At 37.7% G+C, this 25,679-nt stretch overlaps 1 protein-coding gene across 2 annotated transcripts in view; it reads right to left on the bottom strand.

The window, feature by feature from the left end:
• Positions 1-25,679, bottom strand: part of LOC109400410 (protein bunched, class 2/F/G isoform) — an 864,004-nt gene that overhangs the window by 62,811 nt on the left and 775,514 nt on the right. The window contains exon 3 of one of the 2 annotated variants that reach the window (XM_062846581.1): positions 8,209-8,297. The exons of the other annotated variant lie outside the window; for it this stretch is intronic. The gene's annotated coding sequence lies outside the window, so the exon portion shown is untranslated. The remainder of the gene's footprint in view (positions 1-8,208; positions 8,298-25,679) is intronic. 2 annotated transcript variants of the gene reach the window in all.

The raw sequence follows: 25,679 nt of genomic DNA, 5'->3' as shown, positions 1-25,679 counted from the left end.
GACCCGACAGTGATCATGCCATGAACGCTGGTATGTGCGCCAACATATTTCGACCGAACAACGTTTTCGAACGATTACGATTTCTGTTTTGGTTTGTCTTTACACTGACACATCACACGCGATACCGAGAGCCGTGGTCGGCTCAGTTCACTTTTCGCAGTTTTCGCCCGTTCCATGGTTTGGCAGGAGCATGGTATTTTCGCGCACGGTGGTGGTCTTGAGTAAAAGATTTTACTCGGCATGGTACAAAATGGGTAGTTTTCATAAAAACGCACTCGATATGATCCCAATAAGTGACGTTTCTTCGAGATGTAGCACACGCGTTCAAAATCACACTGTGCTTCGTTACGAAATTGCAAATGGCGGAAATCACTTCTTCACTATTTCGACCATTTTGGAGGACGTATTCACTACTGAAGTTGTGCGTTGGATTTACCCGCGCTTTCGGGTGTCTTCTTTCTTCGTGTTGGGTCTTGACTGTTGGAATTTTCGCCGCAACACATACAGGCACAACTCGATGGGTTCAGAACAACACAAATAACGTTCAACATTGTTACTTGGTTCCTGGCACGAAGTTTTACCACGAAAACGAATGCACAAACTTGGTCACATTAACCGACAATGATCCTAACCGATCCGGCTCGAAGGACCAAAATATGTTGGCGCACATACCAGCGTTCATGGCATGATCACTGTCGGGTCCGAAGGAATGGGGAATAATCGAGAACTAGCACTGTGACCAAGACAACTGATTTACACACACGATATTGTAGTTCAAATGGACTGTATTTTGGGGTAGTTATATTCACAACACGAAACGATTACTTAACTGAACTAGCGATAGTTTATTCTAACTATGGAACGGTACAAACTCGGTTTGTTCTAACTGCGCGCGCGTATATTTCATCCTGTGTATCGCTTAAACTAGGACTATTATGGACGACTAATGACTACTATAGACTACTATTCGAACTATTAACTGGATCGTGGTTCTATGGCGGTTTTATAGAAATCATAGTCACATACATTTTTGGTAAAACAAACATTGCGGTAATGCGACAGAAAGAATACAGAATACGCACATTCAAATACATAGAAACAGATTCTCGCGCCAAATCTGAAGAACTGCAATTATGCCGACATTTGATATGGAGTTGCTACCGAACATCTACAGTCAGACTCTCATATTCCGATTAGTGCGTGAACAATCTGGGTCCATTGGAGCATATGCTCAGAAGATGGTCAGGTGTCAGCCGCTCTCGGGGTAATGCCTTTTGAATATTTGAATGTTTTGCTCCTATTTCTGACTAGAGTGTTGATAAAATTGATTTTCTACATGCTTAATTGCTCGGATAATCGATTTAGATTGATACGGAACCCAACATGATTATCTGAACTTTTGTACTGCCAATTTCACCCCAATTCCCCTTCAATTTTTGAATATTTTACTCATATTTCTACTCGAACAGTAACATGATCGATAGAAACTGACTTTATTTTGGCTCAATTATTCGGAGAATCGACTGAGACTCGACCCCATTTGAATCTTTGAATACTTCACTCATACATCTGCTTGGAGTGTAACATAGCCAATAAAAATTGACAACCTTTACGTTCAACTACTCGGAGAATCAAATGGAAGTGGTTTGCATTGCCGCATGGTTCTGTTAGTGATCCTAAACAAGGTAAAAAAAATCAATAAATGTGCAGCTGTAATAACATAAGTCTGAAAAAATAGCTGATCGAACAATCAGCTGCCTCAAAACCTCAAAGAAAACTGTATAACAACAATATTCAATCAACTGTATATGCGGCAGATGTCCCAAAACAGGATGGATCTAATGAATGACCACTCCAGCATTTGGCTATCTACTGTCGAATCAAGACGAGGTTAATAACTTTATACACGAAAATTCAAATACTCTAATAACCCTAATAAACAAGTGTCCCATCATTTGGCTGTCCCAGTGATCAAAAAGAAGGCCTATAAAAATGCTGTTAAATATACAGTTGTTTCAACATAAGCCTGGAAAATAATCGAAAGAACTATTGGCTGTCTGATTAGTTTCAATGAAAACTGAATAAAACAACTTTCAAAGTCACAGGTTGTCCCACAACAGAGACGTTCTAATAGACGACTATTTCAAAATTTGGCTGTCCAAGTACATTACTGCGTCAAATCAAAAGTGGATGAACAAATAATAACTCAAAAACTATGCTGTGCCTATGAAGACTAACCCACTTCACTAGGAAAACAGCTGTCCAAAAGCAAGACATTTTTTGAGGAACGACTGTAACAGTGCTCGACTGTCTCAAAACAAGCAAACAAAGCTAACAACAAATAAAATGGATCTTATAAACTATAGTCTCAGCACACATTAATTTTTTTTGTTTGAAAGCTTTTTAATTGTAGTTTTCAGGAAAAATACGTTAAAGGGGCTAAAATGTAAAGAGTACTATAAAATATGCAAATATATTAGTTTTTCACGTTTTCATGGTCTCGGGACCAAAGAGGTACCCTAGTTTTATATTTTTAATAGAAAATTCAGGAAATTTGGCGTAACATATCAAAAAATCAGAGATGTATGTTTTTTTAGTTTTTGATATATGATTTTTTGAAAATAAAAGGTCAAATTTTCCCATACAAGACACTTTTATAAATTTGATTATATTTTGATTCCGTATAATATTATGGATACCAAAACCACCACACAGATAAAAATAATGAGATTTACACGTCATGTAAACTTCATTTTATTCATGTAAACTTAATATTATGATGGTTTACATGATATATCATGTAAATTTGTGCTATATGTCATGTAAACTCTCAGAGTCGTGCTAAATTACATGACATATAATGGAAGTTTACATGATATTTCATGAACTTTACATGATATGTCATGTAAACTTCTATGATATCCCACGCTCCAATTATGTGCATCATATGTCACAGAATTTTACATTCTTTTTTCGATCTGTGCAGGAATCACTTTAAAAAGCAATACTATGCATGGTTTTATGAAAATTTGCAATTTCAAGCAATTTTAGAGTAGCTAGTACTAAAATATATGACTCTCTATATTCAAAAAATCATATCTCAAAAACAAAACAACATACATTTCTGATTTTTTGATATGTTACGCAAAATTTCCTGAATTTTCTGATAAAAAAAACCAGGGTATATATAGTGACTGTAAAAGAACAAGAACAAGTGCCGCAACATTGTTCTGTGATGATATTCGGCTTTTAGGTTACAGTTACGAATTTTTAATCGACTGTTGAACTCGTGACAAAGTCTCAATGCTTTACTAGCAAATTGGACAGGTAATTTCATGAACTTTTTAAGGTAAGGAATGTAGTACTCGACTGTCCCAAAAGTAGGATGTTGAAAAATGAAACAGATTCAACAAATGGTAGTTCTAATACCTCACTGGTTCAAATTGTGAATATCCGTAAGCATTTGTATTGAGCGACTGTCACATGACTACTGCTTCATCAAGATGATTTTCAATGAGCTTGAATTGAGACACTTTTGACTGTTCCAAAGTAAGAATGGCTCAAACGAATGTCCCATCATGTGGTTGTCTCAGCGCCTCAGTACTGCCCTATCAGAAACTGATAAAAAAAAATACGTTGTCATGAAATACGACTGCCCTTGAAAACTACTGAACGAATAATATTCAGCTGTCATAGTAACCCTAATGAAAACTATTAGTGTCACGGTTGTCCCAAAGTGGAATTATTGTAATAAGTCACTGTTTCAACGTTTGTAAGCAATCAAAAAATTAAACAGATTTAACAAATGATAGTTCCACTACCCCACACCGCTTCAAATCATGAATAGCCGTAGGCATTCGCTACCGAACGATTGCTGTTCCATGAATTTTAACACATTTTTAGCTATTCGTGAATAGGAGTTTCAGAAATGACTGTCCCATAATTTGGCTGTCTCAGCACCTCAGTACTGTTATTTTAAAAATGATAAAATATTCAACTATCATAAAATCAGACTGCCCTGAAATACTACTGAATGACCGGCCGGCTGTCCCAATATCGTCTCATTTACAAAGTTACGGCTGTCCCAGCAAAACAAATTTCTTGTATGTAATAAATGACTGTTTCAACATCGCTTATTTCGAAACATAGAAAGCATTACTAATGACACTGGGATCCCAGTTTCACAACCAAAATGCTGCAAATAAAGAATTTCAAAGAATATATGTAAACATTCGTAACATACGGCTGTCCCAAGGCTGTCTCAATATTCAACTGAACCAAAGAGAAGCAGTTCAATTTATGTGTTTGGGAAATTTTCCCGGCTGACAAAACGGTCTTACGCAACTTTCCCATCATTTGCTTATCCCAACAGTTGAATGCTTAGTCACGAATAAATAATACTAGGTACTTATTAAAGTATACTATACAATAGTCATAAAGAAAAACACGAATTATGAGAACAAAATCCTCGGCTGATCCAAAATGGGGCTGGTTTGGCGAAACCAATACTACGTGGTTCAATGAACTTCAGCACAAATGCTTGGCAGTTACAGAAAAAAAGTATAGCATACTTTGGTAAATGATTGCCGCAACCTATGGCTGTGCCAAAATATAGTTTCCATATGATACTATTTCAATAAACAGGAATAATTGTTCCCTTGGCTGTTCCTAACCTAAATTTGGCTGTCTTAAAACAAAACCGATGAGATTAACGGCACTCCCAAGTTCCAGTAGTATTAGTAGAAAACTGTCCACAACTTGTCTAAGCATACATCACTTACGGCATTCTCAATGCAAAACTGTACTGCTCGTCTACTTGAATATGCACTGTGACTGTCCCGAAACAGGGCAGTGTTGAGATGCTACTGTTTTATTATTCGACTGTTCTAACTGTTCCCTACCTAGCAAGACTGTTTCAGCAAAATTCTTAAAGCATATAACTGCCAGGAAAAGTGAATTTGAAGCTTCCTTCAATTACCGAGTAGATCATTTTGTGCTATCTGCTTCTTTTGGCAAATGATGTATACAAGCTAGGATGCTGGTAATTTTTCGAGAGTTGCTGAAAATTGCAATTCGCGAATCCATCTTTTCATGATTCAAATCATACAAAAAAGAGAAAACCCCAATTTTAAGTCATTTCTTAGATTTAGATGGGGTTTTGTTCACTTTAAGTACACTAATGCATTATTTTCTAATGTAGTTCTCTTTTTAGGTCCCTTTTTGGATAACAAGGCTCATTAAAGCCAGGGTGGGTAAGATCAAAGGGTCATTTATGGAAAATAAATAAAAATTAAAAAAGGGAAACAATTATTTAAAATAGGCATTGAATTTGATGTTTGGCGGAAAACTGAGTATCCAGTGGAATAGAAAGGGTCCCTCAAAAAGTGAAATAAAATAAAAAAAATAAAAAAATAAAAAACAAAAAAAAAACATAAAAATATAAAAACATAAAAATAAATTTTTTTTTCTAAGCTTCTACTTTATGATACCTATAGAAATAAATTCCGTGATAAGATAATGAAACCATATTACTTTACCAAAATAAGAAAAAAAATAAAGCGTGTTTTTCATTATTTATTTTCATTTTTTTTTTATTATTATTTTAACTTTTGGGTGCAACCATTTTTTAAATGGTTGACAAATTTCCAATATTTTAGCACGTTTTCAGGAAAAAAATGTTGTTCAAAAACGTTGAACCAACTAATCTTAAACGCTCTATTTCATGTTCAAGGTAAAAAATAAAAATAAAAAAAGGCATGGGGTAATCCAAAACTAGTTTTATTTCAGATTTCTTCTTTCGTATTGCATCATGCCAATGCTAGTGGATTGAATGCAAATTCCAAAAAAAAAACTCGCAAAGTTTACGTTCTTCCTTTAAAAGGCAGTAAAATCGTGGCCTTGAGACGAACTAGTCCCGCGCTGAAAAATATTGAATATTTATTTTTCCTGGGCAATAAAAGCTTTTATAAATTTGACTGATAAATAGGACTGTTTTACATATGTAGTATAAAATGGATTTGTTGTTTTCTGAAGCGTATTTACATTAAAAAAATCAAAGATTGATGTTTTGATCACCTGTTAGATGTTATAGCGCCTTTTGTAGTAAGACGCAACAATTTACATATTTTAAATTTTCCCCAACCATACTATCATAGTAGAAGAATATAATGGAATTGAATACACTCAATTATTTTCATAAAACATACACGAAAAAAAAAATCAAAATTTAATGAGAAAATAGAAAAAAGTTGAAAAAAAAATACTTTAACAATAATCACAAAATCTTAAAATGTTCTTATATAAAAATATCGTAACCCATAACATAAAAGTTTAGCAATGTTCAAATAAAAACGAAAAATCAACTACTAAATTTTGTGGGGGTTTTGCACACTTCAAGTACATTAAAGCATTATTTTTTCTATTTGGTTCTTTTATTAGATTTCTTTCTGGATATTTGTGTGGGTTAGAGCAAAGGGTCACTTATGAAAAAAAAAAATAAAAAAATAAATAAAAAAAAGCGATAAAAAATAAAAAAAAGCAAAATAAAACATAAAAATATCTCTATTTCATTAATTTTGTTGTGTTGCTTGTTGACTAACAAACTGAGTATCCAGTGGAACAGAAAGGGTCACTCAAGAAGTGAAATAAAATACGAAAAAACATAACAATATAAGAAAAAATAAAAAAAAATTCAACCTTTTTCTAATGATTCCGATTTATGATACCATTCTAATAAAACATCATTATTTTGCCAAAATAAGAGAAGGTGGGCTTGACGTGTTTTTCTTTTATTATTTTTATGTTTTTATTATTTTCAATTTTGGTTGCAACTTTGTAGGAATGGTGGACCAATTTCTAATATTTAAGCAGGTTTAAAAAAAAATGCTTACAACGTCGTGAACTAACTAGTTCTAGAAAAGTTCTAGTTCATCTAATTTCCAATTTAATATAAAAATGAAAAAAAAACAGTCGATTACCCTAAAAATAGTTTTATTTCAGACTACTTCTTTCGTAGTGCATGCCGATGATCTTGGATCGAATGCAAATCCCCAAAAAAAACTCACAAAAAGTGCGCTCTCCCTTTTAAAGGGGAGTAAAATCGTGGCCCTGAGATAAAACAGCCCCACGCTAAAAAATCTCGTTAATCCTTCAATACCCAATCGGGGCATAGTTGGAATAAATTTGTAGTTTTTTCGTAGGCAATGAAAACTTTCATATTGTTGATAGATAGGACTATTTTACATATCTGAAAATAGTTTTTAATGTCTTCTAAAGCGTATTTAGGTATAAAAAAATCATCGAATATTGTTGTTTTTGTCACTTATCAGATGCCATTGCTTCTTTTGTATTAAATCGTAACTATTTACATATTTTATTCTATTTTTCAAAATCTTTATATTTTCTTTAAAGATTTTAGTGGATTTAAAAATGCTTTAAGAAAACCCCAAAAGTTAACCGGAAAATCAGAAATTTCACAAAAAAAAAACGAAAAAATCAGAATATGTCAAACACTTTTTATCGTAAAAAAAATCCGTAATCTAAATAGGCTGTAAGCAAAAATGTAAAAGTTTAGGGTTAAAAAAAAACAAAAAAAGCAAAAATCAAAATTTGGAAAATTGTTAATGAAATAAAAAACGTATTCCAAAACATGTTTGAATCGATTATAGATGACGAGAAATCAAGTTTAGATCAAAATTTAAAAAAATGGATATTAGAGAGTAAAAAAAACAACAAAAAACAGAAAAAAAGAAACTATTTTAAAAAATACGCTCATTTACAGCACTTTAAAATAACAAGAGCTGCATTGGAAGCATGGCAAAAGATTTCAAATTGTTCCAGCAGATCAAAAGCCGTAGTGCGCCAAACTTTAAATAAAAAAACGTAAAGGCTCATAGTTTCTTCAAGTTTTTGAAAATAAAATTGAAATTAAGTTGCGGTTCTAAAGATTTATTAAAACAACAATAATTTTGAACAGAAACGTGCTGACAGAATAAATATTGTTTGAAATGTGACACAATCTATGGAACTGAAATACAAAGCCAATTTTATACCTCGAAATCCCAACTTAAAGGCGTTTAAAATCGGTGTTTTCTTAATTTTTATATGGTTGTAATCTAGAAGTGCGCATTATTTTGTAATTTTCAAACAAAGTTCATCATATAATTCACACCCACCCAATTACACACTCGCTGAGTAGGGTTTACTTACTGACGGAAAAATACCCTATAAACAGCTATTTCCACCGATAGACATTTCAAAACCTGCATCTGCAACATTCAATTTGCCACGATACGTACCTGGAAAGAAACATGAAAAGTAAACCGTTAAAAATAGAACAAATGGAGTTAATGGTATTTGAGGAAATAGATGAATGTTTGAAGACACTTTCTGGAAACCACTGAAATTGTGAAATTTTACGTAATTTTTAACTTGCATTTATGTTTTGTTTTCCCAATGTAGTATTCTTTTTTTATCTAGTTCATTTATTTGGGGCTCAATCGCGTATAACGCTTTACGGAGCCGAGGATCTTTCTTTGTACTTAATAGTATACATTATACAGAGTAATAACTTTTTAATGATATCTGTTAGTAATGGGTGGAAGCCAGGGTACTCGTGGCAGCTCGAGGTTAGAAGGTCACATTTTGAGGGATGGACAGGGTAAGGATTGGGTCAAAGGTTTCACTGCTGCTCATCCGGTGGTGAATCGCATCTTGCTAGCGTATTCGGTGCCTTGTGGTGTTGGTACCAACTTGTTCTGGGACTTGGTCTTCCGGATGGCCAGGAGCAGCTTGGTAACACAAAGAGGACAAAACAGAGAAAAAAAAAACTGGAGAAGAAAACACAAGCGAATTAAACTTTTATACCAGCAGAGCGAAGAAAGTCGAAAATACATCCCATGTATGTGACATCGCGGGTCCCCAACACATCTCTCACAAGAACAAAGGGTTGTCTACCTCGGGCCTCAAGGGTATCCAATAGTAGCGCTCTGGAGGCGTCATTATCCGGGCATTGCCAAACTACGTGGTCGATGTCATCATAACCGGAACCGCACTTAGTACAAACATTGCTCAACGCGAGGTTAATCCTGTGTAAATGCGCGTCTAGCGAGTAATGGTTGGACATAAGTCTTGACATCACGCGAATAAAATTGCGACTTACATCCAAACCATACCACCACACTCGCAAAGAAACATTAGGAATAATGGAATGTAACCACCGTCCCAGCTGGCCATCTCGCCAATCATTTTGCCAACTTTGAAGAGAACTCTGGCGAACAAAATGGAAAAATTCATCATGTGAAATTCTTCTATCATAGATCTCACCTTCCTGTGCGCCCACCTTTGCGAGAGAGTCCGCCTTCTCATTGCCATAAATTGAGCAATGTGAGGGGACCCATACAAAGGTAATCTTGTATGATCTTTCGACCAGTGCACCCATCTGCTCCCTTATTTTTGTAAGAAAGTAAGATGAATGTTTTACAGGTTTCATCGACCGGAGTGCCTCAATCGAACTAAGGCTATCCGAGAAGATGAAGAAATGGTCTACGGGCATGTTGGAAATCATCCCCAAAGCGAAGTTGATTGCTGCCAGCTCAGCAACATAAACCGAACAAGGTTCCTGAAGTTTGCGGAAGGCAGTGAAATTTTCATTGAAGACACCGAAACCAGTGGATCCATTTATGCGAGACCCATCAGTGAAGAATCTCTTACAGGAATTGACATTTTGGTACTTTTCGTTAAAAATGCGAGGAATAGATATACATCGAAGTTGATCTGGTATTCCATGAATAGCTTGTTTCATGGACAGATCGTATTTAACAGAGGAACTGTCATTAGTGAAGTGTACACGAGGAGGATTATAACCTGGGAGGCTTATATCAGATGACATGTAGAAAAGATAGATTCTCATGAATTTTGACTGAGTGTTCAGATTGAGCATTTCTTCGAAGTTTTCAATAACAAGTGTGTTGCTCACTCCACACTTGATAAGTAACCTTAACGAGAGCTCCCAGAATCGGTTCTGGAGAGGTTTCACCCCTGCCAGGACCTCTAGGCTCGCATTATGCGTTGAGTGCATGCAACCGAGGGCAATACGCAAACAACGATATTGAATTCGTTCCAGCTTCATTAGGTGGCAGTTTGCTGCTGAGTGGAAGCAGAAAGAGCCATACTCAATAACAGAGAGAATAGTCGTTTTGTAAAGTTTTATGAGGTCTTCCGGGTGAGCACCCCACCATGTTCCGGTAATTGTGCGTAGAAAATTGATCCTTTGTTGACATTTTTGCACCAAATACTTGATTTGGGTACCCCAAGTGCCTTTTGAATCAAACCAGACCCCAAGGTATTTCGAAGTCAAAGATTGGTCGATTTCTATTCCCAAAAGATTGAGTTTCAGTTGGGCTGGGTTCCGCTTTCTAGAAAACACAACCAATTGAGTTTTTTGCGGAGCAAACTCGATCCCTAAATCTCTTGCCCAGATTGACAGATTATTTAGAGAATTTTGCAATGGTCTTTGCAACATTTCTGCATGTGGGCCTTTTAGAGAAACCACAGCATCATCTGCAAGTTGTCTTAGCGTGCATTGTCCTTCCAAGCAACTATCAATGTCTTTCACGTAAAAATTATAAAGCAAGGGACTTAAACATGAGCCTTGGGGTAGGCCCATGTAACTAATTCTGGAAGTTGTCAGTTGTCCGAGATTGAAACTCATATGTTTTTCTGACAACAAATTATACAAGAAATTATTTAAAATTCCTGGAAGTCCACTATTGTGCAGTTTTTCTGACAATATTCCTATGGAAACTGAATCAAAGGCGCCCTTAATATCCAAGAAAACTGAAGCCAGTTGCTCCTTTTCCGCAAAGGCCAGTTGAATATCTGTTGAAAGCAACGCTAGACAATCGTTTGTTCCTTTGCCCTTGCGAAACCCGAACTGTGTATTTGAAAGCAAGTTATTCGATTCGACCCAATGGTCGAGTCGTGATAGGATCATTTTTTCCAACAATTTCCTTAAACATGATAACATAGCAATTGGACGGTATGAATTATGATCAGACGCTGGTTTACCAGGCTTTTGAATAGCTATTACTTTGACCTGTCTCCATTCATGCGGAACGATGTTGTTCTCCATGAATGAGTTGAACAGGTCCAGTAATCGTCTTTTCGCGATATCTGGGAGATTCTTTAGAAGATTGAACTTGATCATATCGCTTCCCGGAGCGGAATTGTTTGATGAAAGAAGAGCCATAGAAAGTTCCAGTATAGTGAAGGGTCTGTCCAGAGAACCGTCTCTTGGGGATGTTTCCCAAGAAATCGGTTGTGCTGGGACTGAGTCTGGGCAGACCTTTTTCGCGAAGCTGAATATCCAACGGTTGGAGTATTCGTCACTCTCATTAGAAGAAGAGCGGTTTCGCATGTTGCGAGCCACTCTCCAAAGCGTTGTCATTGAAGTTTCTCTTGAGAGACCCTCAATAAAGTGTCGCCAATAACTACGCTTCTTCGCTTTCAGCAGGTTTCTCAGCTGTCTTTCGAGCTTTGCGTACTCTTGATAAAGATCTGAGGTACCGTGCCTACGAAAAGTTTTGAAAGCATCAGATTTTTTAAGATACAACTGGGTGCAATCATCATCCCAGCCTAGTGTGGCTGGTCTTCTTTTGAAGGTTGCACTTGGAACACGTCGTTTTTGTGATTCTAATGCACTCTTATATATCAGTTCAGACAGGAATCGATACTCATCCAAAGGTGGGAGGGGATTGAATGATTCGATGCCAAAAGATACCGCTTCTGCATACTTTTGCCAATCGATATTCCTTGTGAGGTCAAAAGGAACCTGAATTGGATGGTCTGACCTTTCACTATTATGCTTTATGGTGGTTATAATGGGTAAGTGATCACTACCATGAGGATCCTCGATTACCTTCCACAAGCAATCGAATGATAGTGAACTTGACCCCAGTGATAGGTCGAGACGACTTTCTTTGCCGTCAGATGCAATACGTGTCACTTCACCTGTATTTAAAATGTTCAAATTGAAATCGTCGCACAAATCATAGAAGACGGCCGCTCTATTATCGTCATATGGTTCGCCCCACCCTGTACCATGCGCGTTCATATCACCCAGAATTAAAACTGGATGTGATAGTGCAGAAACCGCATTCCAAAGATGACGGCGGTTAATTGAAATTCTTGGAGGAATGTAAACGGAAGCTACGCAAAGTTCTTTACCCTTTACGTTTATTTGGCAAGCGACGATTTCTACGCCAGGATGAGTCGCGATTGGAATTCTATAAAATGAGTAAGTCTTTTTGATCCCCAAAAGAACTCCCCCATAATGGTCATCTCTATCCTGGCGTATAATGTTAAAATCGTGGAAGTTGAGTTCATCTTCAGAAGAAAGCCATGTTTCACAAAGGGCAAATATATCACAATCAGAGTTGTGAATCAAAAACTTAAACTGGTCTAATTTAGGTTTTAGACTATGACAGTTCCACTGTAGCACAGTGATCATATCTTGTACCTCACTTGATGAATTATCCATCGAAAGATATGATCGCAGCAAGGAGGGGCCATGATTGTGTCAGATTCCGAAGATATTCTTCTACTGTAGGTATAAACATATCAATAATGCCTCTAAATGTTTCTGGAAGGCTGAGGGCATCATATAAGCGATCCACGAGAACCCTAAAAGTAAACAGTCCTCGCTTGGGTCTAGGAGGCTTGCTTGAATTGCGAGGAACTTTGGTAGCTTTTTTCTTGCTACCTTGTCGATTATTTCTCTTTGAAGTGTATTTAACAGGCGGAGACGGGGGTGACAGGTTCTTGCTACAACATGGATCTGAAGCTAGAGGAACCTGATTCTTCGGAGTTTTTAAGTTTACCCCGTCCCCTTTGACATTAGGCAAACTTTTGAGGGAAGACTTCAAAAAGACCTTTCGGCGCAATCCCGGGGAAGATGATGACTTCCTTTTTCCAGGTGCGTGTACCTCCGAAAGAGATCCACCCTCATCAGTTTCGCCATCGTCCTGATCATCGGAAGACAACTCCTGATAGGGATTTTCAACTGGGACAGCTGATTCAGACACGGAATCTGGTGTTTTAAAAGATTTCACCATCTCCGCATAGGTCTGCTTGGAGCGCCTTATAATAGAGCGACTCTCATTTCGAATGCGTCTTTTGTAAGCCGGGCAAACTTGCAAGTCGTGTGGATCTCCGCCACAGTAGCTACATTTTTCCGCTTCCTGTGTGCAAGAGTCCTCCAAATGAGCTTGGTTGCATTTGCCACAACGGGGCTTGTTGTCGCAAAAGCTATCACTGTGACCAAACTGCTTGCATTTGGTACAATTAAAAACCTTCGGCCTAAAAAGATGCACTGGGTAAAAACCACCATCAATTACAACAAATTCCGGGAGGACGGAACCTGGAAAAGTCACTCGAAAAAACGCTGAAGGCGAGTACACCTTTTTATTTCCTTCCATGGAAACCTTAGATAAGCGTTTACAGTCTAGGATAGCCACATCAGGAATTGACCTATTTTTGAATCGACCAAAGCCGGTCTTGATGTCCTCACATGTCAGCATTTCGTCGAGGATCTTCCCCTCCACCTCCACTTCTCGTGCTGGCACATAGACGGCGTATTCAACAGTAAACGCTTCGTGTTGAGCAATTTCATTTGCTGCTTTGTAGCTAGGTGCGGTAACACGCAGCTTGGATGCTTTCACTTGGTGAATAACGGTCCCAGGATACTTACGCGTCAGCTCTCGAGAAATCGAAAGCATATTCAATGGTTTGCATTTGCGCCGGAAATAGACAACCCAAGGTCCAGGCGAAGATGGCTGATAAAACCGCGTACGAGCAATGATATCATTAGGAGGCGTTTCGCCTCCAATCGAATCGTCCATGTGGAAACAAATTTATGGAAAATAACTCAAAAGTGCAAAAGAGGAAGAGAAAAACCCTAAAGTATTTACAGTGCACTTTCTTCCTTAGGACGACAACTGTTTGGTTTGTAAACCAAACAATGTTAATAATATATAGAAAAAAAAATAAAGCAAAAAAAAAAAAAAAAACTTGTACTAATAATATACGAATTCAATTCTTATGTTTATTTTAGCGCACCCTGTAGGATGCAAAAAAACGGTATTGAAAAAAAAAGAAAAAATAGCTAATAAAAAAAAACAAAAAAAAATGGTCCGTTATTTACAGTTTGTACACCCTTACCCGTATACAGTAGTTTGGGAACCACTGTTATGGATGTCAAAAAAAACACGTGGTCGAATGTGGACTGGGGATACAATAGACAAAAGCGATCAAAACAAATTGGGCGGACAAAAGAGTGTATCGAAAGAGTGATACTTATCTGACCGAAGCAGGTAGATATTTATCACAGGCAGGTCGATGGTAAAGCTGTCCGTCGCGTCTGCCTTCGCACCCGTCGCCGCCGTCCTCTTCGATGACGGAGGGGCTGATGATGGCGATAAAGATGACTTTCTTGGATGCGATGCTTCTTCTTTGATGTACGATGATGCAAGCACCTCGCTTCCCGGGTTGCGCTGGATACCACCTTGCGACACTACACTTCGCACAAGCAGGAAAACGTACGATATAAAAAACCTTCCGCACTTGCGGGGGAAAAAACTCCACTTATACGAGGTCTATCGCGTGGTGAGATACGGAGCACACGTCCGACTCGTCCAAATGCACAACTGGGAATGATGTAGTATTCCGCAGTGTAGACCTGCGCAGGTTTAGAAAGCTTCCTGTAGGAAGTAAACCTTATTAACCTTCCAGGACGCGCACCACCAAGCAGTTGGAACTGCACCGCGCTCGTGCTGAATACGACGGGCGAAGTTTTTTGGAAGTGTTGTACGCGCGTCCTGAGGGGTTAATATCTAACAAACCTGAACCTGCGCAGGTTCAGACATTTCTTATTTGTCTCTTTATTTTGTGTAAATGTAAAATTATCGACATAAATCGTATTTTCACATTGCTCTACTGGTGCTTTCAAGTGTGTGAATGACAGTTATCACTATTGAACAGTGCAAAGGAATCCGATGATGTTTGTGCCGACCTGTGCAGTTCCAGGTGCTGGCGCTCCACCAAAGCATGTAAAAATCGATGATTAACGTTTGACTTTTTGTACTGTTCATACGCTAATTAAAAAAGGTTACACTTGAACCAAGAGAAACCTGCACAGGTCATCCACAACAATATTTGATGCATTATTATTTTTTCATAGGGCTACACGGACTTATGGAGCTCAGTTTTGCGTTGACAGTTGGTCATCAAAAATCTTTAATAACTTTAATGCAATCATACGGGGTATCTAACGATAGAGTAACAGATAGATTCCAATAAATTCCCAAACCATTCACGTTCGCTTCCTTCCCAATTCACAAAGAACCTAAAATTCTGATGATGACAGAGCACAGGGGAATAAAACCCCACCCAACCAAAATCTCACCCCACTCTCTAAAGTATTTTTTTTTCACAACCATCATCCCCAATGGCCCTCGTCCATCCATTAGCAGCTTGGTTCGCTGGATTTAAGCAGCAACTGTGTGTTGATTTTTTCCTCCTTCAAAATGGCGACGCGGTCCTCCTCGTCGTCATCGTCCAAGAATCCAATTTTTTCTCATGTCCACATTGCATTGGTGCCTGAAGGACTTTGCCTCTTTCCCCTTTTTCATTCAACCACCCCACCCACCGCGCCGCGAGGCACTAAGATTTGAAGAACCAGAACCCGGAGCCAGAGCTGGACGGACGATGACGACGACAGTTTTTCATTAGCACCATCCACCCTCGCCTCAACTCACTGCTAGGGTATGAGGGTTCGGACCAGGATGGACGACGGACGACGAAAAACTCGACTCGCCGCCCTCTTGGGATCATGGCATTGGAGGAGGAAAAGGAGGGAATCGCACTCGGAGTAAAAAAATCGTTTCCTTCAACCCTCCCTGTACTTGTGCTGAAGGAGTGCAATCTGCGTCCTACAGACTATCCTGACTAAAACTAGATAAAAGAGGTACCATACACCATATGGTTACAGTGCCAATACAGTTCTGGTAATCGAGTGAATGAAATATGAAATTGTAACGTATTATGCATTATACGCATTTTATAAATGCCACATCTCGACATCACTAATAAAAAATGCAGTTTTTTTAACGGAAACTACTTATCAACCATACAGCATATAGTTAGGATTTCTCATAACTTCAGTTCACATACACCAAATTCAACTCTACAGTAGAATATAACTTCGCAGGCACTGAAAAACTAAGTTTAGGTTATAGCGTTGTTACAAAACCATATGATACACAGTTTATCAAAATTCCTGTAACAATTTCTCTTATAGTATTGAATTACCTTAGAACTTATGATGCAACTATTACCGTACTATTTATGCATGGTTACCGCTAATGGTGATAAAAAGGCAAGAAAAAGTAAAAACAATATTAAAACAAGTGAGATTACGAGATTGAGAAAAAAATTGTACTTTTACCATTCTTGGATTATAAATCTTATCATAAGGAACAAACCGTGAATCATCATATTATTTTGTGCTTCTTTGCTCATTTTATCAGGCGTTAATGGTGTTAAAATGTGAGCCACTGCCAACAATCCATACTCCTAAAACCTTTTTCATTCTCTGAAGTTCTCCAGTCAATGTCATTTACCTTAAGAAACCCCACAACGAAAATCTCCGTCGCAATAATGATTGTCAGTTCCAATTTTCACGTATCTCCGCGCAACCCTTCCCGCCCAAGCTCCCAACACAATCGCCACTTCCCATTACGATGACAATCACTTCCTTTGCTCCTCGTCGTCTTTAAACCAGACCGTATCTGAACATGAAAAAACACCACCCTCCTAGGAAATGATGTGCATGGAAAGGACACCCGACTAACAACGGAACTCAAACCACCCATTCCGGAAGGGGTGACCAACGTCCACCACCGTCGACTGCTGCTGCCGGTCCCTTGTATCCTTCTGCTTCGCTTCGTTTCACATTTCGGTCCATCCACACCGCTCGTCGCCTGTCTTCTTCCTCTTGTTCCTCACCTCACGCCTCTTTTTCGTTTATTTTGTTATAAAATAAAAATGCACTTTTTCCGCGCCATCCTCTTCCATTATCTGGTGGGAGGGGGTGAGTCCGAGAATGGGGACCGAGTGGCAAACTCGAAGGCTCCCCGAAGGAAAAAATAACCTTTTCCGTTGCGTTTCATCGTTCCCACCACCATCCGCAGCCAACTTTCCACAGGGCATATACTTTTTGCCACGCCACGATACTCCACTCGAGGTGGACTCCGTCGAATCATCGCCTTCTTGAGCAGACCGGTTCAAGGTTCGAGATGAATTTCTAACTATATTGAGAGAAACGATAAAACTTGACATTTGAACGATAAGCATCAGCTTATCGTTTAAATGGTATTAAACTAACGGATAAACGATCAAATTTGAGCAATTTATCGATAGAGCCGTAAATACACCGTAAAAATAAAGCTGATTTCTGACAAGAATCAAACAATCTGTTCGTTTGATTTGTTGTGTCATTCGACAGTTGATCGATAAGATTGATGATCGATCTTATCGATCAACTGTCAACCGACACAAGCTAGCTATCATATCAGTTGATCCCTACCGGAAATTCAGCATCGGTTGCTGCGGCGCGATTGCTTGACAACCATTGACACAAAAACGATAAAGCCTTTTCGTCTGGATCAGTCTAAAGTTGGATCCGTCCAACTCATTCGCACTTCCCAGCCAACCACATATCGTAAATCATTGTGTGGAAAAAATCGTATATTTTCATATATTGAATCAGAATTGTATAATAATATGTATATTTGTTGGCAATGATTGCCTAAAATCGCATTTCATGCAAAATTAAATTTCAATTGCGATCTTATTTCATATAGTCGTCTCCGATCATAAAAGGTGCGAGAAACTATCGGTAGGATCGCAAAGAGTCGGATAGAATCGTGAAAAAAATATACATTCTTAGTGTCAAGCTGCAAGTTCGCTAGCATCGTATATATGATTTCATTGAATCGTGGAAATCGTCGCTTCACATCGTTTATAAATCTGCTAAATCGAGCTTGCTATCTAAAGGTATGATGAAAATCGGTGAAATCGTATACAACTATAACAATGATGTATATTGATCGTTTGTGTCACACTTGCGTCGTATACGAAGTGAATGAAATCGTAGAAATCGTATATGGGTCATTCCACACCAAGTGTACACACCGCGTGTTATCGACCATCACGGATTTTGACCAAATTTTGTTGGAATGTTTGTTTAAATGGAGGAAGAAAAAATCCAAATTTTGGTGCCGATCGGATCACCCCTCGGCCCGTGGCAGCACCCCTCGTCTTTGCCAATACAAGAAAAATCCAAGTTTTCCCTTCCTTTTCTTAATTTATAGCTTTGAAACTATAACATATACACATTTGTGACCTTTGGCGTTTTTGAAGAAAATTGTTGGAGGAATCCAGGAAAAATATTATTTTTTTGGTACAGTGTTGCCAAATATGTTATTTTTTTAATTTTAAAATTTAATAGTTATTTATGTAACAAGTTGCAAAAAGTTGATTTTTTCAGCACGAGTCGTACATTTATCCAACGAGGCTTGCCGAGTTGGATAAATACGAAGAGTGCTGAAAAAATCGAGTTTTGCAACGAGTTCCATACAAAATTTTATGCAATGATTTTTTTCATAATGCAACCCATTTGAGTTGCATAATGTTCATAATGCAACTCAAATGGGTTGCATTATGAACATTATACAACTATTTTTCATTATGCAACTCATTTCAGTTGCATAATGAGCCAGTTCGAAAAAATTGGCCATTATGATACCAAAATGAGTTATATAAAATGTAAATTATGATACTGAATTGCATAAAATCTATTTTTCGTCGAATGAGTATATTTTGATTTCAAAAATTTTGATTCCATCGTGTTTATCAGACATTTTCCAGTCGAAAAAGCTTAACTCCCCGAGGTCTTTTGGGCCGTTCCAGAGATACAGCGTTTTTAAGCTTGAAAACCGGTTTTCTCTAATATATAAAATAAGTCCAATTTACATGTTTCGCTAAGAAAACATTATTCGATGCAATTTAAAGCTGATTTGGGCTGATTTAGACCAAGGAGAATAGAAAACTATGTAAAAATAACAATATGACAGTGTTGCCAGTTTCTCAATTATGGATTTATTAGAATAAATAACAATAGATTGCTAAAGTTTAAAATTTATCTATTATAATCCTTATTTCAATTGAAATTCTACCTATGTAAACATTATGATTGACGAAAGTGTTGCCAGACATTTTAATTTTATTGTAAAAATCTGCATGAGAACTTTTGTATCAAATCAAACTATCAAGCAAGAATCATAAATTCCTTTTTTACAATTTTATTGCAAGTGGCAACACTGAGCCTTGATAGTTTTCGTTTGATGTGCAACATTTTATTCTTAGAACAAACGTTGGACTAAGAGAACATAAGGTTTTTTTTATCTCACAGTCCGCTGCGCTTTTTTGCATCCTTGAGTAATTTAAACTGGCTGTTGGGTAAAAAGAACTTCTACTCTAAGTACTCTGTCTGTATGCGAGTTAATGAAGTTAACTGAACTCACTTTTGGCAACTTTCCTTTCCTCGTACAAGTTCAAAACAATGGATAAACACTAAACAGAAAAAAATGAATAGCAACTTATAAGTTAAGGCATAACATGTCATCCAGAATAGTTTTTCGTAATTCTGAACTTATTTTTAGCATTTTTTTGCTTTTCAGTCCGATTGTGAGATCAAAAACAACCTTATGTTCTCTTACTCCAACTTTCCGATCCGTATGGGATCTTTCTCAAGATCCGATACGAAGCGTCGGAGTATGACAACATAAGGTTGTTTTTGATCTCACAATCGGACTAAAAAGCTAAAAATCCTAAAAATATACCAAGAACAATCGGAATCAATTTACGTAATTCTGCACCATGAATAAATTTCAGTGAACATTTGAATTTACCACTGCCCTTATTAAAGGTTTGTTCGAAGAATAAAATGTTGCACATCAAACGAAAACTATCAAGGCTCAGTGTTGCCAGTAGCAATAAAATTGTAAAAAAGGAATTTATGATTCTTGCTTGATAGTTTGATTTGATACAAAAGTTCTCATGTAGATTTTTACAATAAAATTAAAATGTCTGGCAACACTTTCGTCAACCATAATGTTTACATAGGTAGAATTTCAATTGAAACAAGGATTATAATACATAAATTTTAAACTTTAGCAATCTATTGTTATTTATTCTAATAAATCCATAATTGAGAAACTGGCAACACTGTCATATTATTATTTTTACATAGTTTTCTATTCTCCTTGGTCTAAATCAGCCTAAATCTCCTTTAAATTGCATCGAATAATGTTTTCTTAGCGAAACTTGTAAATTGGACTTATTTTATATATTAGAGAAAACCGGTTTTCAAGCTTAAAAACGCTGTATCTCTGGAACGGCCCAAAAGACTTCGGGGAGTTAAGCTTTTTCGACTGGAAAATGTCTGATAAACACGATGGAATCAAAATTTTTGAAATCAAAATATACTCATTTGACGAAAAATAGATTTTAAATTTTAAAATTAAAAAATAACATATTTGGCAACACTGTACCAAAAAAATAATATTTTTCCTGGATTCCTCCAACAATTTTCTTCGAAAAAGCCAAAGGTCACAAATGTGTATATGTTATAGTTTCAAAGCTATAAATTAAGAAAAGGAAGGGAAAACTAGGATTTTTCTTGTATTGGCAAAGACGAGGGGTGCTGCCACGGGCCGAGGGGTGATCCGATCGGCACCAAAATTTGGATTTTTTCTTCCTCCATTTAAACAAACATTCCAACAAAATTTGGTCAAAATCCGTGATGGTCGATAACACGTTTCCACTTTTTCTCGGTCACTTCATATGGAATGACCCATATTCATTTTTACAGTCGCATATGATTGTTACTGCACTTTTAATAGTCGAATCTCAATCTCGGAAATCGTAAATGGTTTTGTTTACATATTTTTATGATGGAGAAAAAGCAAAAATGGTTCTCATAACAAATTCGTATTTTTGTTGTTGTTGACACATTCCAACCATGGTAGCAATAATTTCACCCACATATATAGGTTTTCAGACTATTTATATATATCAGATGACTTACAATAAGTGATATATAGATTCCAATAACGACGTGAATTCCGGGCCTCTTGCACTTTTGGTGCCACTCAATGCACAACAACTCTCCCACCACAAATCTCGCACCGTATCATGCTAATTTTTATTCGTTTCATGCCATTCACTTTGAACTCACCATTTTCAACTTGGCAATATAGCCTATAGAGATAACGCGCAGTTCTCAATCAGAGGACCTAGGTTCGATTCCCACTGAATACCAATTGTTTTTTTTTTTCTTTTTAAATGGTACTCTCAATTGTAATAAGATCATGCATAATCGTATATTTAGACGGATAAAATCGGCGAAATCGTAGAAATTTTTCAAGAAATCGTAAATCATGTTGGATGGAATCGCAGTAATCGTATATATGTTTCGATATGGCCTCCACTTTAGTATGTATATGCCTGTTTCGTGCATTGAATACTATTTCTTTGGCTCTATATATGTGTGACTATTTCAGTTGCAACTTCGATATAGCAACCAAATTGCTGGCTGGGTTGTTCTGCTCGCCAACGAGTTCCACCAACTGTGGTCTAGGACTTTCAGATTTTTGTTTTTCATTTTCACGACATGACAATTGTTCCCGAGAGGGAAACCAGGTTTTTAGAGCGGCTCAAGTTTTTTGTAGCAACGCTTAAACTGAAATTTATTTACAAAAGAATTCAATTAACACAATTGACAACACAAACTTAATAACTACCAACTTACAATTAAGTGGTTTCCTCTGCCACGACTTCTTTTATCCGATTTACAAATGTGATTGGATTGAACTAAGGGCCGCTACCCTAATTGAAATATGTTGCTTGGATGCTGTTGTTGGGTCATAAATATGTTTGATTATCAGTCCAAATTCACACACTCTCTCCTGCGACTACTTACATAAGGATCCACCGGCACGGTAAGTTTTTTGGTAATTTTCCTTATTTTAGGAATCACCAGACCGGTGTGCGGCTAAGGAGAAATATCCCGGTAAGTATACATATAGTTTTCACTGACTATCTTTCTCTCCAGGTTCTACTTACGAAATCAATGATTATTAAACACAGCACTGCGACTTTGGCAACTTCCAACTACTTTCGACTCCAACTAATTATCACATTCGAAATAAACAAGACAAATCTACAGCTTCAAAACTACTTCGACTGTTTCTAATGCGATGGCGAAACTGCACTTTTTTCCTTGTTTATTTATCGCTTGTTCTACCAGTTTATCACCCAATTTCGTCCCTCTTTACTCTACCACTACCAGCGCGCGAGAACTGTCATGCTGCACTTATGCTGCCGCTAGACTGGTTCATTTTTTAGACCGGCCCAGAAAACTTACTTTATGCGGCGTCGCAACAACAATGATGACGTCGATGATGATCGTGATGATGTTGATGATGGTGGCGAATGGAAATGGGACGGAACTGGTGGTTTTTAGTTTTATTTTTCGCTTATCGTTTCGCGTTCTTCTTCTTCTTCTTTGTCTTTGTAGATGTGGGTACTTAGATTTGGATTCGGACAAACTCTTTGCTAGTTCCTTGTTTTTGCTCGACTAAAAACGAATGGCAACTGTGGATTGACAGGTCCTTAAGATTAGGGAGCAGCACAGGTGCAGGACTTTTGTAAGTGTGAAAATAAAACAAGATTCGAAGTGACTTCCACTGTGCTCAGCTTTCAACTATTCAAACCATGAATAAATCTAGGCTCATTCCGGCCATCAATGACAGATTCACACACCTCAGGTATAAAGCAGTTGGGTGTGATAACTGAGTATTCGGCAGTGCAGAGACATGAGTGAGAAGTTAGCAGTTTAGAGTGAGGAGTGAGCCATGACGAGGTTGCTGTGATGAGTAAGGAGTGAGCAGTGGATAGTGAACAGAGAGAACTAAGAATTGCGAGTCGATTAGTATAACTTTGGAGTAAGTAGTGAGGAGTGAACTGTGATTAGTCTTAAGTGAGCAGTGAGAAATGAGGTGTGCGAAGCAGTGACAAGTGAATACTGAGTATTGAACAGTGAAGAGTGAGGGGTGAGATCTTAGAAAATTTGACTAGGCAGCGAAGAGTGTGAAGTAAAGAGTGAGAAGAGAGAAGTAAGGAGTGAGCAGTGGATTAGTGGGTAGCAAGAAGTGAGAAGAGAAAGGTGAGTAATTAGGATTGCGCAGTAAAGAGTAAGAGATGAGGAGCGGGTGACAAATAACCAGTGAGAATTGAAAGGAAAATAGCAGAAAGAGAATCATATTCATCTTCTTTGTGGCTCTACGTTCCCACTGAAACTTGGCCTGCCTATCTTCAACTTAACGTTCTGTGAGCACTTCCACAGTTATGATTTGAAGGGTTTTCTTTGCCTGCCATTGCATGAACTTGCATATTGTGAGGCAAGCACAATAATACACTATACCAAGGGAAGTCGAGAAAAGCTCCCGACCGGAACGGGAATCGAACCCACCGCTGCCGGATTGAGGATTTAAAGCCTTATCCACAATGCTAACTAGAGTAAGAATTAATGAGGAGGAGTGAAAAGTGAGGAACTCGAAACTTGAGAAGTAAGCAGTGAGCAGTGATAAGTTAAAAACGATGTACGAAGTGTGGCTTCGTGGCCGTGCGGCTAGTGTTACCAAGCATTTAGTCGCATCGTGCTGAGGGGCGTGGGTTCGATTCCCACCGCAGTTGTCAGGAAAAGTTTTTGGCTGTGCCACTGGGCGTTGCATGCTAGTCCGTTGTTTGGTGTCGTGCTTCCTTCAAAGAGCAAATATCTCACTGTAAGCATTGAACGTGTCCGTGTCTTTAAAAAAATGAAACAGTGAGGAGTAAGAAGCACTATTATATCCGATAAGGTAGGCGCACGGGTATGCAATGAAGAATGATAAGTGAGAGCAGTTTAGAGTGAGGAGTGAACAGTGAAAAACTAGATATGATTAGCAAGGGGTGAACAATGAATAATGAAGAGTGAGGAGTAAGTAGTGTCGAGCGATAAGTTTGAAGTAAGTAATGAGCAATGAAGAGAGAGAAGTGAGAACATAGAAAACAAAGCTGAGCAGCGAAGAGTGAGAGGTGAGAAGAGATAAGTAATAAGTGAGTAGTAAAGTAGTAATGAGTGCGAAGAAAAGAGAGATGAGTGTGTAATGAGGATTAAGCAATGAAAAGTGTGGTAGGAAAAGTAGGCGATAAGAAAACAGTGAGCATTGAAAAGTAAAAAGCGAAGAATGTGAATCAGTGGGGAATGAAAAGTGGAGAGCAAAGAGTCAAGAGTGAGAAGAAAGCAGTGAAAAACGATAAATTGAAAACAGAAACATCTGAAAAAAAAAAATTAAAAAGAAATATGTAACTATTGATAGTTACGAATTTGTCAGGAGACCCACATTTACACGCAAAAAGATAAGCAACAAAAACAAAAAAAAACACAAAAATGAACAATAAATCCATAAGTTCCAGTCACCAAAACACCCAAACATAAAAATCATTGTTTGTGGAACGACTTACATTACCAAAGCCAAAGGCAATCCAGGAAAACTAAACGCTCAAGAGCATAGATCTGGTATACAAACCTTATGTGGAATAGAATTCGAATCAAAGTCTTTCGGAAACTAAACTAAAAAACACTCTCATTGGAGTAAGAGCCTGAAAAGATTCTGTGGAGAATCCTGAAAGGATTCTGTGAAGAATCTTGCAAGAACTCTGTGGAGAATCCTGAAAGGACTCAGTAGAGAATCCTGACAGGATTCAGTGGAGAATCCTGACAGGATTCTGTGGAGAATCCTGACAGGATTCTGTAGAGAATTCTCAAAGAATTATGTAGTGAATCCTCAAAGGATTCTGTAGTAAATCCTCAAAGGATTCTGTAGTAAATCCTCAAACGATTCTGTAGTGAATCATCAAACGATTCTGTAGTGAATCCTCAAAGGATTCTGTAGTGAATCCTCAAGGCATTCTGTAGTGGATCCTCAAAGGATCTTGTAGTGAATACTCAAATGATTCTGTAGTGCATCCTGAAAGGATTCTGTAGTGCATCCTAAAAGGATTCTGTAGAGAATCCTCAAAGATTTCTGTAGAGAATCCTCAAAGATTTCTGCGGGGAATCCAGAAAGGATTCTGTAGAGAATCCTCAAAGGATTCTGAGGAGAATCTTCAAAGGATTCTGAGGAGAATCTTCAAAGGGTTCTGAGGATAATCCTCAAAGGATTCTGAGGAGAATCCTCAAAGGATTCTGAGGAGAACCTCAAAGGAATCTGAGGAGAATCCTCAAAGGATTCTGTGGAGAATCCTGAAAGGATTCTGTGGAGAATCCTGAAAGGATTCTGAGGAGAATCCTGAAAAGATTCTGAGGAGAATCCTGGAAGGATTCTGAGGAGAATCCTGAAAGGATTCTGAGGAGAATCCTGAAAGGATTCTGAGGAGAATCCTGAAAGGATTCTGAGGAGAATCCTGAAAGGATTCTGAGGAGAATCCTGAAAGGATTCTGAGGAGAATCCTGAAAG

The sequence above is a fragment of the Aedes albopictus genome, chromosome 1 (genome assembly GCF_035046485.1).
Source record: "Aedes albopictus strain Foshan chromosome 1, AalbF5, whole genome shotgun sequence".
Lineage (NCBI taxonomy): Eukaryota > Metazoa > Arthropoda > Insecta > Diptera > Culicidae > Aedes > Aedes albopictus.
The sequence above is the reverse complement of the archived record's forward strand: the minus strand, read 5'-3'. Positions and strand labels throughout refer to the sequence as shown.